The sequence below is a fragment of the Hetaerina americana genome, unplaced genomic scaffold (genome assembly GCF_022747635.1).
Source record: "Hetaerina americana unplaced genomic scaffold, ioHetAmer1.1.p SCAF_4, whole genome shotgun sequence".
Lineage (NCBI taxonomy): Eukaryota > Metazoa > Arthropoda > Insecta > Odonata > Calopterygidae > Hetaerina > Hetaerina americana.
In genome coordinates this window covers 104724274-104743194 of record NW_027286985.1, presented here as the reverse complement: position 1 = coordinate 104743194, position 18921 = coordinate 104724274, and the positions used below count along the sequence as shown (strand labels likewise).

Genomic DNA, 18921 nt, shown 5'->3' with positions numbered 1-18921 from the left:
CCTGACTTGGCTCCGTGTGACTTTATTTTGTTACGCCAAGTGAAGACAGATCTGTATTGGGAGAAAACATCCAAAAGCATTTTACAATGTTCCTGAGAGACATTTCCGTCGAGGAAATTCAGTGTCTTCCAGGCTTGGCTAACACGTCTACGGAAATTATATATATATATATACATATATATATATATGTATATATATATATATATATATATATATATATATATATATATTAAGAGAGAGAGAGAAAGAAAGAGAGGGAGGTGTTCTTCTGCACAAATGTTTCATCACGGGGTCCATGGTTCCTCTCGCCATGGTAACGCTATTAAAAAGCGCTGAATTGAAGATATATAGTAACGTATAATAAAATGTTTATAATAAAATTATAAACAAAATTCATAGATAAAAAATAAGACCTTCCTTTTTTACGGCACTTCTCTCGAGTTCGTTCAGCAATAAATAGCAATTTAATTTTGCTAAAGCTATTGAGCCGGCAGGTGATAAAAATAAAATTTACTTGCACCCGTAATATTGATATTAAAGCTCTGTAATCTGGCCCTGAAATTTAGGTGAGCGGAACATAGAGTATTATTAAAGCGGAGTGGCAAAATATAATGACGAAAAAATTCTTTGAATTATTTAAAATTTTGATCTTGAAAAAACAGCGTAGCAGCGTAAAAACGAGGCATGAGAATTCAGTTTTAAGTTTATATTATTATAGTGGGTTGATATGGAAATTTTGAATGTTTTCAAAAAGGAGAAGGCTAAAATAGATTGATAACCTCGGTGATATTTTTTATGACCATGTTGTAATAAGTTAGCAATCGTATCATCGTATAAATCCTTTGACTTACAAAGACTTCAACCAACGACACCCGTCGATCCGAATTCACTTTATTGGCAATTGCTCTTCATCATTAACCTTTAATTAATGTCAACGCACCCTTAAATGAATCTCGATTTACGGTTTAATGGGATTTTTATTGGCCAGCAACGTTACAATTTGACCCAACGCAATTTAAGTTATGTTGATTTTAGCTCGTGGAATTGAATTAATGACAAAAACTGGGAAATATCCAGATACGAAAGACCGATCCTCGTTTTTCGGATTTTGCCCAAATTAACCATTATAGGAGATGTGATTACTGAAGGCTCTCGTAACGTTATTTTCATGGCAATTATTCTTAATTAAAGCACTATGAAGCACTATTATTACTAATGAAATTAGGTGCAAGTAGCGATAAAAAAGTAGAACCAAAAGTGCCAAAAAGAGCCCAGAAGATATTAGCCAATGAAAATTAAAAGAATGCACTTACATGATTGATACAGATATGATGTAAATCACTCACCCGTTCTTGTACTAATTTATTAAAAATAAATTATCTTGTGTCGGAAGGAATAAGGAAAGGTAGAAATTTGAGTTGACGAAAGATTTATAACACGATCCCTATCATATTATGGTTTACAATATGCATGTGCGGTACAATAATTATCGCAATGCTGTGTATCAGAAAATCAGTTGCAACAGGGTTTTCAAACCAAAACTTTCGACCCCAAACCTTTGAGCATTTCCTTTAATTGTGCCCGCGACATCAGCACATTCACTTATGCTATTTTTCACTAAATTATTGCTTGCATAAATAGTGATCACTTTAAACATTTCCTCCCCAGCTCTGAAGTTCTTTATAAACCCCATAATGCTCCTTTCCCATCAAATATTTGAATAAATGTAACAATCTGGCTACAAATATCAACATCTGCAGATTCATCAGTCTGTCGGTTATCGAAATGTTGGCAGCTTTGGAGACCCTAACCCGGTGGACGCGGTTACATGTATCCACAGAGAGGGAACAAAATTTTGGATTAGAAAAATCACTCGCCTTAAACAGGATTTAAACCCGGATCCCTTGTCTCCAAAGACACCTTTAAAATGTACTGTCACGGTATCTCCCAAATTTCCTTGAATTTGCTTCTCTGCTTGAACATTGGCTTCAACCACGTGGACTGTGGCGCATCGCGGATGGCCACTAATGCCTGTGAAATGGCATCAGCTTGGCAACATCTTGTTCCTCTAAATCCCCGAACAATTTCGGTGTGTAAAAGAACGCCGCGGTAGCTTAACTGACTAAAGCACTCGGGCCGGGGATCGAATAATACGGGTTCGAATAATTTTTTCGCAAATGATTCCAACGGGTCGATCAAGGAGAATAATTTTTTTATCATAGGATAATAATTTTAAAACCTTGAAGCGCTGCGCTAAAAATGCGATATATAAAGAAGTATTACGAAATAACGCCCCGTTGATAGGAAACTTTCAAGCCCTAAATAATAATTTAATATTTGTTACTGATAGGGATTAACCAATGCCATTTTAAATGTTATTAACGAGTTAAAAAAGTACTCCAAAACCTTCTGACTATGGCCGTTTTAACTGTATCAAATTAAGTATGGTTCTTTTTTCAGGTAATTATCAGAGTAAAAAATTAATTAATGCTCTTCGTCAAATACTTTCGAATGAAAATGCCTGTATACCCTACATCCACTGAGTTAAACCCAGCATTGGAAGCTTATTCGTGACGTTTAGACTATTCCTCACGAGATAAATCTATGTTTATGCTGAATAGAAAAACTTGGATACTGATATTTGTAAGAATTATATATTTTTTCGAAGGCGTATTTTTAACGGCCTATTTTTTTATTCGATAGACTGCTTTCTTTCTTCCGCCCACCCCTCCGCTGTCCACAAAATGACCCAAACAAGTGCTCCAATTCAACTTCTCCGTTCTTCTTCTCCCACAGACACTCCTCGGGTCAACAAGTTGAGAGGCGGCCCTCTCGCAGCCGGAGACTGAGGACGCCCAGGGGGGACGGAGATCGAAGGGGAAACAGCGGAGAGCGGTGAGTGGGCCACTCCTTTGCACCCCCCCCTCCTAACGAGTCGGCCGTAAACCGGCGGCCAGGGTCTTGGACGAGGTCGAGAGGCCATGAGTATTTTTGTCACTACGGTATACATACACACAACTCAAAGTCGTCCCCTTTTCTCTGCTGCGGATGACTATCACGCGTGGAGACTTTTCTTGCCGAATGGAAACCCAACCGCAGGAAAAAGAGGTTGCTTTAAATTTCGAGGATCATTAGGATCATGGATTACTTTTCGAGAATGAAAAAATAGAGTTAATTTAGCACCATACGGATCGCCGAAAGCACACAACAAATAAAAAAAAGGACTCTGTTTAATCGAAGTGAAAGCTTAAGCTACCTCGAGCAAAATGTTAACTATAATTTAAAAAATGAATATCTTAAACGAGTTTATTGATTGAATTATGTGTACAAATAAAAACTCTTATTAAAATAACAATAACATGTGTTTTAAGGTACATTGTTTTCAAACAGTTATTAAATACTGTGATCATAATCTCAAAATAAAGTGCCTGTAAAACCATTTCGTCAGTGGGATACTACTGGAGACCCGCGGCCGCTGACGTTTATTTTTTTTAACAAACAATTTGTAATTTCAGCTTGTAATTACGTCTAATTTCGAAAATGCTTATAATTTTATTGCTGAATGTAATTGTAAACGTCTGTCTATCAGTTCATTTATTCAACGAAGCATGCAAATAACACGAAAAATAATTTATGCCCACGTAGAGTGGTTTCTATTTGCATTATTACTCTGCTAATGCGGCCATGAAGTTCGTACTATATTTTTTGTACCACCTTTTTTACAGAAAAAGGTTGTGAATTACTGCTGAAGGTTAAATAGAATTGCTTCATTCTTTTTTGGTTCCCTAACTCTTCTCTTATCTTCTGTCCTTTATGAAACGATCATTTTGCATGAAAGTATACACCACCATGGGTGTAGGTTTGCATTTGTGTTGATTTTGCCAGCCAAAGCAAAGTTAGTGTTCCTTTTTCTACTCCCTTGGAACAAGGTTCCACTGGAGACATGGAATGCGTTTAAAAGTATTTATAGATGGGTTCGATGGTCATGATTTTTAGGAATTTATTTGAAATTGTGCGTTTCTTCATGAAATAATTCTTTATTTAATTTTTTGTTATTATTATTTTTTTTATTATGTGATTAGGTTCTCTTCTAAGAGTGGTGGCCCAATACCCCCCGCCATTCGCCCTTTCGGCGGCTTGCGGATTATTATGTAGACTTAAACGTCAGTTTCCACCTTTTTTCCTTATTTTCCATGCAAAATGTTTATTTTTTATTTGATTCTGCGTTACTCAGTCTTATTTCTCTTTATTTAAACCCATATTAGGGCTATTTTTACCAAAGCGAGATGTTATTTGACGCGTTTTTCCTGAATAAATGAGTTGACCAGATGATAAAAAGGCCGTGGGTACTACAGAAATTTTTTTCATAAACTCTTTTATAAAATCCGAAAACATGTTCCCTTAAGCCTTGGTCTCGCAAATGATTCGCACCATAACATACCTTGGTCGCTTGGATCATGTACTCGTATATAACATTCGGGAAATATATGCCAGAATTAGCCGACTAAAGGACTCCTCCTTCCCATACGGGATAGCAACTGTAGGGTGAGAGATAGCAAAAATCCCACTTGCCTCCCACAGCGTCTGAGGAAAAATTAGTCCTTCTCAAATGCATGCACTTTCATTTATATCCTGTATTCTGTTGTCAAATCCCTTCCCGCATCACCGCATATGCACTGTTACTTAATGACTGTAGTACTCGGTACAATTTTACCCGCCTATCTTGGTTCTTTGATGTTTTCGAGCTTCTTCTTCCAGCCCTCGTCTCTCTATATGCTGAAGGGGTCGCCTCACTCCGTCCGCAGAGGTGTCTCATATTCCCTACCTGTGACTTGAGGCGTTTCGAAAATCGGGACATTTCATTCTTTGTCTTAATTCCTTTTACTTTGAAAAAACGTGGCTTTAAAGAATTGCGACAGTAAAGCGCGGGTGGAAACGGCGTTAATGCATGCCCATAATTGAACAGCCTCCCCGTGTTGAATATTTGTTTTTTTTTTCTATTCGAACAAAGCATTTCGTCATGTCCTTCTGTTAGTAGATTATTCCGTGAATATCTGTTTCCAATTCTTTCCAGTTAATACTCCGATCGTGATAATTTGGTATAATTAACTCACTTTAGGTGATCGTCATTATCTCTATGGAAACTTTCAATATATTCCACGAATTCTCACTATTGTTTCCACTTAATTGGATACCATAACTCTTAGTTTGCCGTTGCAGAGAGCTTAATTAATAAATCATTCATAATGGCGAGTTGTAGAGTATGCTGAAAGTGCGATTCAATTATATGCATCAAATGCTTTAAAACTTGCTTCTTAACTTCAAGCATTTTGATGAGCTGATTCCCCAGTTTATTCTCACATTTCCGAGGCGTTCCGTGCTCCCTTCCCGCCATCCTACCTCCCGTCGAGTCCCTCGGTCCATCTTTTCGCCGAGGAAATTTCACCCATGATTTCAGATTTGATTATCTCTGGTGAGGAGGGAAGATTAAAATCTGTCATAAAATATTTAGCAACCACAAATTGTTTTGTGGGTAGAGTTTTTTTGGATTATTTTCAAACTTAACTGTGGAGCTTAGTACATGCAATTTTGGTTATATTATTTTCACGGAGAAACCAGTATGAAATTTACAGAACTGTGGCTTACTCGACTCCAATGTCTTTGTCTTCGTGCCAGAGGCACCAAGGGTTAGCGGTGCGTCATTGGGATTGATATATATTTATGCCAGGGTTTAAGAATAATAAAATATAATAATGATTAATTAAAGCTTTTAGCCTAGGATAACACACAAATTAATTATATATTTTTAAAAAGTGATAACTTGTGACTCAAATGATTCTACTATACACATAACATGAGATTCCTATCAGGTTTGAACTTACAATTTTGAACTTATTAAATTATGAAATATTAAAAAATCCTATCATTGTTTAAAATAGTACCAATGTTGTACCAATTTCATTATTCAGCGTGAAAAAAGTTTTCAGTCAAGTTCTCGTTTAGCACGATTCAAATCAACCTTTGCTTCGTCTTCTTAAACGAATTTCTCCCTGATGCTGCAAAGAGGGACTACAGAATCAAAGGAGAAAATAGAGCCATTGCTTCGATTAGGGACCTAACGCCATCATCTGTTAGATAGTCAGTTAAAGATAGTATCTGTTAAAGCCTTGGTTATTCACGTGCCCGTATTGAACAACATTTCCACGTTTCCAAGGGGATCCTCGGAGAAATCCAATATGTATCAGGGAAATATATCTATTTCCTATCCGATAGATTCAAAAAGTCGATTTTTTCGCATTGTTAATAATTTTTATTTCCGCAGATTTTGGGGGAGCCCCTCTGCCGACATATTTAGAAGTAGTAGTAGTTTTGAGGGGAGGCGATCGACAACTGAGGTCATTTGCGCCATAGGGGATGGACAGGAAAGGATGAAGGGTGGAGAGAAACCCGGCGTCGACATAAGCCTACTCTTTACGAAAGGCGCCAAGGGGTCCGCAGTTTAACGTCCCATCCGACGGACGGCGTACTCACTCAAAGTGCCCTCCACAAAGCACCTCAAGTAGGGATCGAGATACCTCTGAAAAATATTCAACACCGCCGGGATTTGAACCCGCACCCTCAGGGTGGGAAGCCAGTACGTTAGCCCCCGCACCATCTCGATCCCCCCATATTTAGAAGAAAGATATTTTTAACACGCAAAACACTACACTAAAATATTCTTGAAGAGTATAAGTTTTTAAATGATATGCTTTTTTAATATTTTGAAAAACTCAAAGTAATACTCCAAGGATATGTTCAATATTTCACAATTTTTTGATACTATATAATCAATTTTCAATTTTACCAGCATTGAAGAGAAGGTTTCATATTAACAAGGTGCACATGTTTATTTGCGTTTGAAAGTTTCTCATTTTAATTTTTTTGGATAACAGGAATACTAAATAAATCAAAGAGATCTATTATTTCTCTAAAATCCCCTTTATAAGTTTATCATTTTCATTTGAACGACTAGCTGCTTTCCCATCAATAAGGTCTCGTATTACTGGTATACGCTGAGCGCCGCTGCCGCATTCTCTGAAGAGGAATCCATCTTTAATACTTTATTTCTTCTTCGAATCACTACGTTGATCGGGATTTTTGCGGTGGCTATCGTACTGGCTTCACACCCAGAGGGATCAGGTTCCAAACCCGGCGGTGTTGAATATTTTTCAGAGGTGTCTCGATCTCTACTTGAGGTGCTTGGTGGAGGGGATTTTGAGTGAATACGCCGTCCATCGTATGGGACCCTTCATCCTTTCCTTTCCATCCCCTATGGCGCAAATGACCTCAACAGTCGGTCGCCTCCCCTAAATACTACTACTACTACTACTTGAATCACTACATCAGAGCCATTTAAGGCATAAGTTTCAATATTTTCCTCGAGCAAGACGAGCATTACTACGTACTATCGAATTACGAAAAAATATTGGTGGTAACACTAAAAATCCACATATGTCCACAGCAAATATAAAATATTCACACGTATTTATAGGCTACAGATATTAAAGTTGTTTTTTCACAAATAAAAGAAACATATTTTCAACATGAACACATTTTAATGCACAATAATTATATTACTAATTCAGTAGGACGTGAGATGATGAAATGATACAAAGGGGTACTATTGATAAGGCATTTGTCATGTGGCAACTAGCAAACATGGGATTTGGTAAAAACATCATTGATTAAGGAATTCTGCCAGTCGGAAAGAGGCTTTATTGTAAAGGGAAAAGGAAATCCGATTATTCCACACTTTTTAAACCGGTACAGAAATTTAAACATTCAAAGATTAATTCCAATGCTTCGTCAAGTACAAAAGATAAAAAAATACAATGAAATGAATATTATGAAGTGAATAAGAGTGCTCTCACTTATAAATTAAATTTACACATACTACATTTTTACAACATTTTTACATTAACGTTTGAAGAATGAAATTTATTCAACACCGAAGTTGAGTGTTAACGTGAAATTATTTTGACATAATTGAATAAAATACCTGTTTAGATTTTATTCCCACTACTGGTTCACGTATATTAGTCCATGAATTAAAGAAATTAGGATGAAATAACCACGGATGGTAAGGTTAAACACAGAGTTAAAAGACATTTCACGCATGCATTTATTAAGACATGGCTGTATTTTGAACAGTTTTTTGCACAAGTTTTACAAGAAATTATATAATAAATAAATAGAAGTTATAAATAATATTATGAAAGATGTGGAAAAAATATTTTTCCCGATCAATTTAAAGTTCTATGAATTAGATTTAGATTTCATTCCGGCAAATAACATAGGGTACCTCAATTTCTCTTTGACCCATTGTTTTCACATTAATCACTATCTCATCATTCATATTTTTATATTTATAAATGTATAATACATTTTATATGATTGAGTTTTATTTTTTGTCTTCATGCCTCAAATTTTGTATATTACCACCCGCATTTTTTTAAATTTTTTAATGTGATATTTATCATAAAATATTGTAGCTTAGAGCTTAAAATAAATAAAAAATAAAAAGTAAGCCGTTTGAGAATTGGGTAGAACTTCAGAATTGGTAAAGGTACTTTGGGATCATCAGGGATTTCAGATATTAAACATGCAGATACTCCAAACTTCACTCAATGAAAAAATATTTTATAATTCTCTTCTCTAATTCATGCAGCAATATTCAAATAAAAATTCTTTGGCCCATTAAGGCGGAATATTCAACATGCAGAGTTTTTTTTGGATCCTTAATTCGAGTAAAATTTACCGCGGAACGGAAATTATATACGCATCTCATTAATTCCAAGAAATATCGAAAAATGTTACTTGAGGTCCAAATATCCTCGTGAAGGACCTTGCGTTGAACTTGGGCGTATCTTTATAAGTTTCTAATAAATTTTTATGGGTAGAACTCGGCATCTATGGTTTTTTATACACATACCCTTTGGCATCAAGAGTACTCCTCTCCATTCTCAACCAAAACTCATCTTCTTATACATGTTCATTTCTTTTTTCTACACATTTTTGCTGATGATCCCAAGTAATAACTTTGTCGCGCGCCCGCAAAGTCCTCAAATACTGCTCCTTCTCGGTTTTTTTTAAGGATAAGTACCCTTAATGATTTAACAAAGTCTTCCTGACCAATACTTATCTCACTGATACTCCAAATGTGTCCATGAAAACTCTCGCTTTTCTGATTTCCTTAATTATTGATTTACTCTGAGATACGCAATTAACTCCGAAAGCCTTTAGGGCATCCATATCCATGAATGATTTTTCAACATCGTCAGCAGGTATCTTTGGCCTTCTCTCATCATTATCGAGATTTTATTCCTTCTTACATCCAACATCTCTACATAATTTCTATACCATTGAGCTCCCCTCTATATTTTTTCCATTTCTTCAGAGCCACCGTTTATCCGATTGACATTTTATACGTTCAATCTCTAATAGCCCTTGTCATGAAGTGGGCTTAATTTTGGAAATAGATCGAGTGCAAAGTAGAGCAGCTATGTTTGTGAAATGTTGTTATGAACAAGGTAGCAATGTCACTGTACTATTGAAAGAATTAGGATGGGAGCAATTAGTTGACCTTAGGTTAAATTAAATTAGCTGGCCTCAGGTTAAATATACTGCGTAAATTGGAGGCAGATTACTTATCTGAGGATGTTAAGGGCATGTTACAGGCTCTACTATGTTATATTAGATCACTAACGTAAATTCAGGGAGGTTAATTGTGGAACGAATACATTTAAAATGTCGTTTTTTCCTCGCACCATCAGAGATCAAAATAGATATGGCAGCAATCGCGTAGGATATAATCAGAATTGATAGGTTATATATTTGCCGATTTCTCGCATGTTTTTTCCTTCATTTCTGATTCTTTTTTATTTAATATACCCCCATCTTTTAAATAGATCTACAAAAAATGTGAATGCATGTATCCTGTTATTACATATTGATAGATTTAAGTACTTTCTTTCGTGTGAATAAGGTTTTTGAAGTTCACGAACGAACTATAGAAGTTATCACTGTAGCGGTAACATAATTTGGTTTTGCATGTTTATTAATTCTAGTTTACAATGGTGACCTAACATCCCCCGCCACACGCCCATGTGGTGACTTGAGGGGTACTGTGTAGATGTGGATCTAGGTGTAGATGTAGTGTAAATCGGATTAATCTTTCTTAACTCCTGGCTGTTAATTCACTTGTCTTTACCACGAGCTCATTTTTCCCGGTCTTTATGAATTATCCACGCCTCCGCACTGACTTTCAAGCATGTTTCTCCTTTGCTCTATTACTTTTTCGTCATTAGTTTATTGTTTAGCTCTTTATACTTCCTTCCTAATGAGTTCATGTTCTAATTATTCCCATTACTTCTCTCATTTATCCATTTATTCAAGTCCTCTTGTAATCACTGGCTTCATAACCCTTATTCAACTCACCATTCCCATTGTTTCTTTATTGTGTTGCAGATACTCCCATTCTTCTTCTATTTTAACCGTCCTCTTATCTTCTCTCTGGATTTGGTCATTTGTCTCCAAGTAGTATCTTATCATCTCATTTATGGCTTCTAAATTCAATTTCATCATACCAGTACCATATCCCATGCTCTTAAATTTAAGAAGTAATAAAATGCCATCCGAACCCGTATCTGATGTTTAGGAAGATGTTTTAGATGAGCGATGCCAGAGCCCTGTTGTTGGAGGAAATTATTTTTATATTACGTTGCATCATCATTTCTTCGGATTAAAATTCAGGTGGCTTCCCTTTGCCTTCCTCGATGGCGTTTTTAATGTGACACCATCCCTCGATGGCCACTTCGCTGGGGTCAGACGCTTTGGAATCCACCTCACTGAGGAACTGCGTGGACCACCTTTCGTTTGGCTACTAACCTTCGACCTATCTGCCATGGGTGACCCTACTGACCTACCGGCAGCACATTTCTATGGATCCAATGAACACCTTAGCCAAGGATGTACGTCATGAGGAGGGAAATTACAGGCCCGGACTTGCTATGGTAGATCATATCACCAACGTAAAATCAATGTGGAACGGATAAATTTTAAATGCCATTTTTTCCTCGTGCCATTAGAGATCAAAATATAAACATGTATGACAGCAATCATGCAGAAGATAACTAGAATTGGGAGAGTGTATATTTGTCGATATCCTGCAGGTTATTATTTTTATTTAATAGATCCACCTTCATAACAACTTTACCTCATAATTTGAATGAATGTATCCTATTAGTGAATATTGTTGTATGTAAGTACTTTTTTTCGTGTGATTAACGTTTTTCGAGTGCATTATCAAACAAATACTTGTATTGTGATAATATGATTTGGTTTTCTATGTGGTTTGATTCTATTTTACTGGTGATGGCTTAAAACCCCCCGCCGCACGCCCTCGCGGCGGTTTTCGGGGTTTTACGCAGATGTAGATGAAATAAACGATGTGATCAGTGGGAAGTGGATTATGTTTGTAAAATGTAAATGAAAATAAGTTTGCCACAAACTGTAATTTGAATGATATTTCGGAATCTCGTAAATTATTGCACCATCATGGATTCTAGGTCATAGGAATCGTTAATCAATACACGGAAAGAAAAATATTTACTTAAAGTTACAAAATGGAGGTCGATTGAGATGCTCGAATTCTTCGACCGTAGCGGATCGAAATTTTCTTCCAATGGCCTGTTGAATGATTAAAAAAGCTTAAAGGAACGGAAATGTGTTTAATCAGTTTACTTCAACCATTAACTCGTGTCATTGCAAACGCTAGAGTATTTAATTCAGATTGACTGTAGGCGTTTTTTAATTCAAAAAGGAAAGTTATGAATAATTTATTTATCCTCACGAATGCGAAATGCACTGCACATAATATTCCACTTTTTAAAGTAATGCATATGATAGTCTCCATTATATTTAATAGGAAGTTTGTGTGCTATTCATGAGGTACTCACTATCGATGACTGATTTTTATCACAAGCGCTAATCTTTCTCGACATTCTCCATAGTGCAGTCAGTTAATTGTCACCTGAATGAATTCATCGACATTTAAATTTATGCTCTGCACATAAAACTTTAAATAGATACTAGAAATAATACGTTGATCACGACCTGTTAATATTATACACTATAAAACGTTTTTGTCTCAGAAAAAATCAAATAACTATCTAGTTGTTCTCTAGTGCATTTCAATGGACATGTTTTTTTTTATTTTTTGGCACATTTGATGCAAATAGTTTTCCCTAACACATACGAATGAAACTTTCATTAACTATCTTACTTAAGGGAGATAATGAGTTGTTTTAAAGTATAAAAGGGTCAAGTGCAAAATGAAATCCATTCAGATGAAATATACAAGCACATGATTAAGAGAGAAAATTATAAACATTTATAACGCTAATGTGCGACGATAACGATCGATTGTCCTTTTGATTAATTATATTGACATAATCATGCATTTTGAATATGAATTTATCATAAATATGCAAAAATATTATAAATTTACTATCCCATTATTAGATATGCATTTTTATGGCGTTAACTTTACAAATTCAGTCATAATAGACAAAAAAGTATGAAAATGAATAAACATAACATATCCACTGAGGTACACATATTTTAATCCAACCCTTCATTTCATAACGACGGTGAATCAAATGGCTTGTAGGCCACCAACCATTCAAACAATTGGTGCCCTCGATATTCCGTATGATTTTTTCATCGGGAATTAAGCATTGCCACACATGTCACGCTTCCTGCTGTGATGGTCACGAATTGTTCGAGGGAAAGATGATTACCATCGGCCATTATGCCACTCCATTTCCCTAATCACTCATCGCACTTGAGCAAACGCCAATAACTTGATGATTACTGACACGCCAGTACACACTTATTCCACTTCTCACTGTGATTTCGCCAAACAAATGTAATCCGAGGCTTAAGTTATTTCTCGAGGTCGCGATTCTTGCTTTGTCCTCAGGAAGAGGAAACTTTACCTAGTTTTACTTCGTGGAACTTGTCATCACGGAGATAATTGAAAAAAACTTACTTAAAACTATTAATTGATTTTTTATCACCACTAATCGGGTTTCGTCGCGTCAAAACCGAGAGTGAAGTACCATAAAGATGTGATGACGACGCAACGCAACGAAAACGGGTCGTGGCAACGATCAGTTTTTGGTTTCAATCGCTATTATCAAATTCACCACTGATACATAAGAAAATTGTCAAATTGACGACAAAGGCTATATCAAGTAAACACTATGTTGGAATGATATGAACGGGATGAGATTATTCATGATTCTAAGACATCGAGGGCTAATTTAAAAAAAAATCTCGAAAAACGATAGGTGAATTGAAAGGAAAAAATGGCGGAAAGTTTACATGTGATAACCTAGAGAATAGATATATCTCCATCGTTTCTACGTCCAATGAAATATGTTATCGGATAATTCGCAAAAATGATAAAAATGAAAGGGTAAAGAGCGGATCAGAAAAGGCCAACCTATTTCATTTTTTTCCGTATATTTTCACCAAGTTTTCACCGAGTGTCCCTGACATCTTACCAAATTATTTCCACCAAGGAAATTGAAATTTCATACAGCGGAGCCGAAAAATGTTGACTCAAAAAAATCCACAGAGTCTGCTCAAATATCATACCTCATATTTAAGGTACTTTCGTTGGAAATAGACCTCCATCTACTCATAATATATAAGAAGTCCCAAATGGGTCACAGAGTTAGACTAGGAAATTAATCTCTAATGCTAAACTTACATTTATCAATAGCGACAGGGAGGAACCGAGTTTTTACAAATCTTTCTCCATTAAATCCATATCAAAGTACGCTATGGAACATGAAAGCTTTAGTGCGGTAATAAGTTATATTAATAGACAAAAGTTATTAATAAAACATGAGCAAAGTTTCCGAAAGGTTAATCCTGCGAGATAAAATCTATGCTTTGTTCATGAAGCACTAATTTCAAGCTTGGGAAAAAATGTTTCCGTGGATGCGGTTTACATAGACATTCCAATTTTTCGACATGACCGTAGATGGTGTAGGTTGTAATACCGTAAGTCTTTAAGTCACATCAGGGGTGTACCGCAGGGTGTGTCATTGAATATTTTACATTCATATTTTTATGTTAACGACATAAATACCGTGTTCAATAGAGAAATACGCTTTATTGTCGACGAGGTAGTGATTTACAGAGAAATCCATATTCCTAAGAAAAAAATGATAATTAGAAGACGTTAAAGCAATTCAGCTTAGAAGCTACACTTGGCGACCTGATTTAAGATTAAAAATGCGAGAAGAAGAATTTTTGGAATTGGAGTAGTTCTCTCCAGGAGAAAAATGCTAAAATAGAAAGCGTAGACTCGATTAATTACTTTTAGGCCTTACCCCTACTACCTCTTCTGAATGAAACATACGCGGACCATAAGATAGACAAGCAAGCTAGAAAATAGGTTCCATGAGAATACTATTGGGAAAATGTGATGACAAGATGAAGGAGAAGTGCTACGGCACTCAGTAGGTGGTATAGTTTAGAGTATGCTGCTAGTATACAGGATACTCATTAGGTTGGATTGATTTCCGAATTATTCCAAATATAGTTTAGAGGATCTAGATTAGCAGAACGTTGTTATGATATTCTTTATAGCCTATTGGGATAATTAGAGGGCCTGAATGTGGCATCTCTCAAAAAGCATAGGTTGATTTAAAAATTAATTCTCTCGCATGAATTAGAATAAATTAGAAACGGGTCTCTTTAGCAATAATTCAATAAATTTAGATTGATGGTGCGTGGAATTGACAGTTAATTTATTTTTTATTCTTTGTAGCATTTTAAGTGGTCATTATTTTGGTCTAATCTTAGTTTATTGTCTTCCTACTTACAAGTATATCGACCGGCGTGAAAAGAAAAGTATTTCACACTTCCGAAAAATTTAATTCCTTTTTCGGAATAGTCATTAGCAGCCTCGTCCCATTCTCCTTTATCTTACTATCCGACTGATGGGAAGACTGGGCTTCTCTCACAGGGTCATAGCCGTAGATCCACGACTCATTTCCGGTTATGACCTCCATAAAACCTGGGTCATTGTTTGCGGTTTGGAGCAAGTCCCCCTTCAACTGCAAGCACGATATTTATTATATTGACGAGATCAAAGAGAAGAAGACGAGGTAGTTGATGGCCATTCGAATGGAAAGGACTTTTTCCGATTATTTTGAAAAGTAAAATAAACGCTGGGATAAGTGCGTGAGATTGCAAGGGGAGTACTTCTAAGGGGGCCAAGGTCTCTCCTTATTGTTCTAGGTGGGGTATTTGTCTCTAAAATTTTGCTTGGCTACATACTTCCCGGACATATATTCATGTATCCGTCGTTCGTCGTTCACATATTCTGTAAGTCAAGTATGTTTAGTTTTCATTATATGGAGTAATTAAGGAATAATTTTTGATGCTGCACATTGCTGTTGAATCACTTCCTGCCACACAACCTAGTAGTGCCTTACAAAATGCCGTGTGGACTTGAATCCTACACGAAACGGACAGCTTTCTATCCTTGATTCGTAAATCACGATCTCCCGGACAGAATACCAAGTTCTCTCATGATCTAGCCAAAGAGAATTGACACTGCTCTTTAACTTTATCTCTCCAATAAATTCCCCATTATTTGCTCGATGAAACCATGTTTCCTCAATGCTTCAATAATGTTTACCACATTGATTGGAGGGATATTGGAGTGAAAACTCTGATCGGATAGGCACGCGAATGCAAATCATTTTTCTAGCGACGAAGGAGGACGTACAGCAAGGTGTGGAGCGAGATGAAATTCCGCACTGCGGGGTAATTTGAGGGTAAGGGTAATAATCGAATTCTCATTGGATTCTGATACGTTATTCCCCTACAGCGACGCACCTCCGCATACACTAATGAGGAGACGAAGGCATGAAGGAAGGAGAGGACCGCAATTGCATTACATGGGAGGTGGGGAGAGAGAGAGAGTGGGAGGGAGGGAGGGTGAGGTGGGAATCCAGGCCAAGTGAGGCGGATCGACGTCTACTGGAATCAAAGGCGACTGTCGCCCGGGAGTAGGTCGAGAGATTGGAGGGGGGAGGGGTGGCGCGTGGGTGTGTTCCTACACGTGGAGAGGAGGCGAGGGTATGAGGGTTTGGAGACGGGTTAAAGGCAAGAGATAGTAGGTCGAGGGGTTTATTTACGCAACAGGCGTTGTTGCGATACTCCAAATTCCGGAAAGGTAAGATGTTGTCAGTCCTCATCCGCTAAACTTCTCTTTGTGCATCTACGCTTAAATTTGCGTAGGGAACTAGTGCGTATGGAGCTGTTAAGTTTTTGAATTCATCTAAATCATAAACGGAAAGCCACCTAATCGGCTTAAATAATAATTCCTAACACCAATCCGGAGAATATTACACCGTTTGTATTATTAAGAGACAGTCTAAGACGGGCGAGGCTCGCGGACAAATATCATACATTTTGTGTATGTGCTTTTCAATAGTGTGAAGTACTGTGAACGACATCCGAAAGTCTGTAGGCAGTTGTCGGCGAGCAAATCTAATAAATAAGGGAAGGTGAAAAAGTTCATCATATTTGCATTCAATGGAGCGCAGGCACTTCAGTCTCTCAAATGAGCTAAACAATAGAGCCTTCTTCCAGTCGAATTAAATAGCTCATCTAACATTACAAATGTTTTCATCTTTCCTCAATATTCAACGCAAAGATCTACCAATCGCCTCCAGAATTTTGAGAATGATAATGCCGGTGCCTTTGTCACATTTCTTCTCATTTAGGGATCCATTTTTCCAGGGTTGTTAGCTGATAAACAGGGTTTTTTAATAATTCAATTGTTTCTGGCTCAACTTGGTGGAAATTCATTTTAATTAAATGAAGAATACAATGTATCTTTCCACTGTAAAAGACAGGGTTTTTTAATTACTAAAATCTTTATGGTGGTCTCAATAAATTGAGGTAAATACATCTCTATCTATGTAATACCACGCAAGCCATTGAACAGGAGTGTGGCGGGGGTGTTGGGTCACCACCCGTAAAAAAGAATAAGACAACATACAATACCAACAAACTCCGCCAACCTATAACGACAGAGCCGAATATGAGCATGAAAAATATTTAAACTCACACGCATCCAAATACAGAAACTATCAACTAACATACACATTCACATGCACCTAGGAATATACCTTATGCCTACGGGGAGTTTAATCATGTCCTGACTCATTAATCGGTTGTCTAAACTTATATATAACGAATATATTTACATATAATGACTTTGATTTCTTACTATTATGATTCCTGATTATCCGAGGGCATAACGAATATTTGTATCTATCTGTAATGTAATCTATCTCCCTTATCTTATCTTTGTGGTGTGATCTGCCCAAATAGAGTGTGGTCATAATAATTCCTTTAGTGTCATCATTAAACACGTTTGTTCTGAGCATTTCTACAAGTCTCAGTTTCATTTGTTCTCTTCGCATCATTAGTGGCTCCCAGCTTCATTCCCCCTAAAGGCCTGTCACACTCGTCTTCTCATCGCAACAATTTTTGACGACGATTTTCTCTGGGTTTAATCTATTTCTATGAGCAACACTTTCTACAAAGGAATCCAAATAGTTGCGGCGTATACCAAAAAAAGGCCTAACTAGAGCTACACCATTAACTATAGCTAAATAATAGTTTATGAACAAACATATTTTTTGGATGAAAAATTGAAATGCTCAAAAATTGGTTCAATTAATACAAAAATAATCTCAACAAAAACGGTACTAATTTATCGATAAATTTAAAGTTTTGTCTATAACGCATCACCAAATACATTCCAGGGAGATAACCACTTGAATGCCACGTTATTAGGGCGGTTAAATAGCCTAGAAAAACACTTTGCCTTTTGATCAAAGATTCTAAAGACATCCTTGTGGTAAAAAAATATTTTTATCAATGAAGTTAAAATGCAAGCAAAACATATTTTTTCTTACTACAAATTTCACAGTATTTCTCGTGTAAATAAATATTGAACTCTGTGTATTTTCACGAACTATCGGAAAACTCACAGATTTTGCAGTGATTCACTGATTTTTCTGCATGATTTTGCAATTTTTTTGTCAAATACTTGCCAACATGTGTACATATACATAATCTGTTTCTTTACATTCTTCTTCTTCCAAACTCACTCCATAAAAGGCAGTAAAAGGGAAAAGTTTTTCCTTAGAATTGCTATAGCTTTTATCAATTTTACCAAGTATTTTCCCCGTCACTCAAGTGGAGAGGTATACAGACAGAAATGAAGTTTAGCGTATATATATTGTCTTTAAATAGATGAAATCGAAGGAGACTGAACAAGTTTCGTTTCTTTCTTAGACTAAAGCCATCCTCTACAGTCTTCGTTCAACATCCCGAACTTCAAGAAATAAGCGATGCCAGCGTTTGGTACTACTATCGACATCGAAATAAATACGCTGCGATCAACCAACAAGGTGCGTGGCAGGTGGTGCTAGCACCAGGTGGGAAGGGTGGGTGATAAGGGAAGATATGGGAGAGGAAGGGAAAAGGGAATAATATAAAGTAACAATCTATCAAATAACGTTCAAATTTGTATACATGCTGGAGGAAGGCTTAATTCAAAACAAGGGATCATTCACCTAGTAAATTGCTTTTTGTTTTGTAAAAAAGTTAAATTAAAACGAATCACAGCCATGAATACGACACACCTCCACCATAGCAAGATAGTTCATGCAGCATTGAAAAGTGTGAAGGGGTAATTCTACGATCATATGAACATGCATCTCATCGTCTCCGCCCCGAAAGTCACAGGGTATTTATGTGTCCTTTAGATTACCTCCT

The 18921-nt window shown here is 36.5% G+C and overlaps 1 protein-coding gene across 1 annotated transcript in view; it reads left to right on the top strand.

Annotated features, from left to right (window-relative positions):
• The window catches only part of LOC139692533 (uncharacterized), a 616764-nt gene that overhangs the window by 287783 nt on the left and 310060 nt on the right, over positions 1 to 18921 (top strand). Inside the window, exon 2 of the mRNA XM_071590755.1 lies at positions 2797 to 2895. The gene's annotated coding sequence lies outside the window, so the exon portion shown is untranslated. The remainder of the gene's footprint in view (positions 1 to 2796; positions 2896 to 18921) is intronic.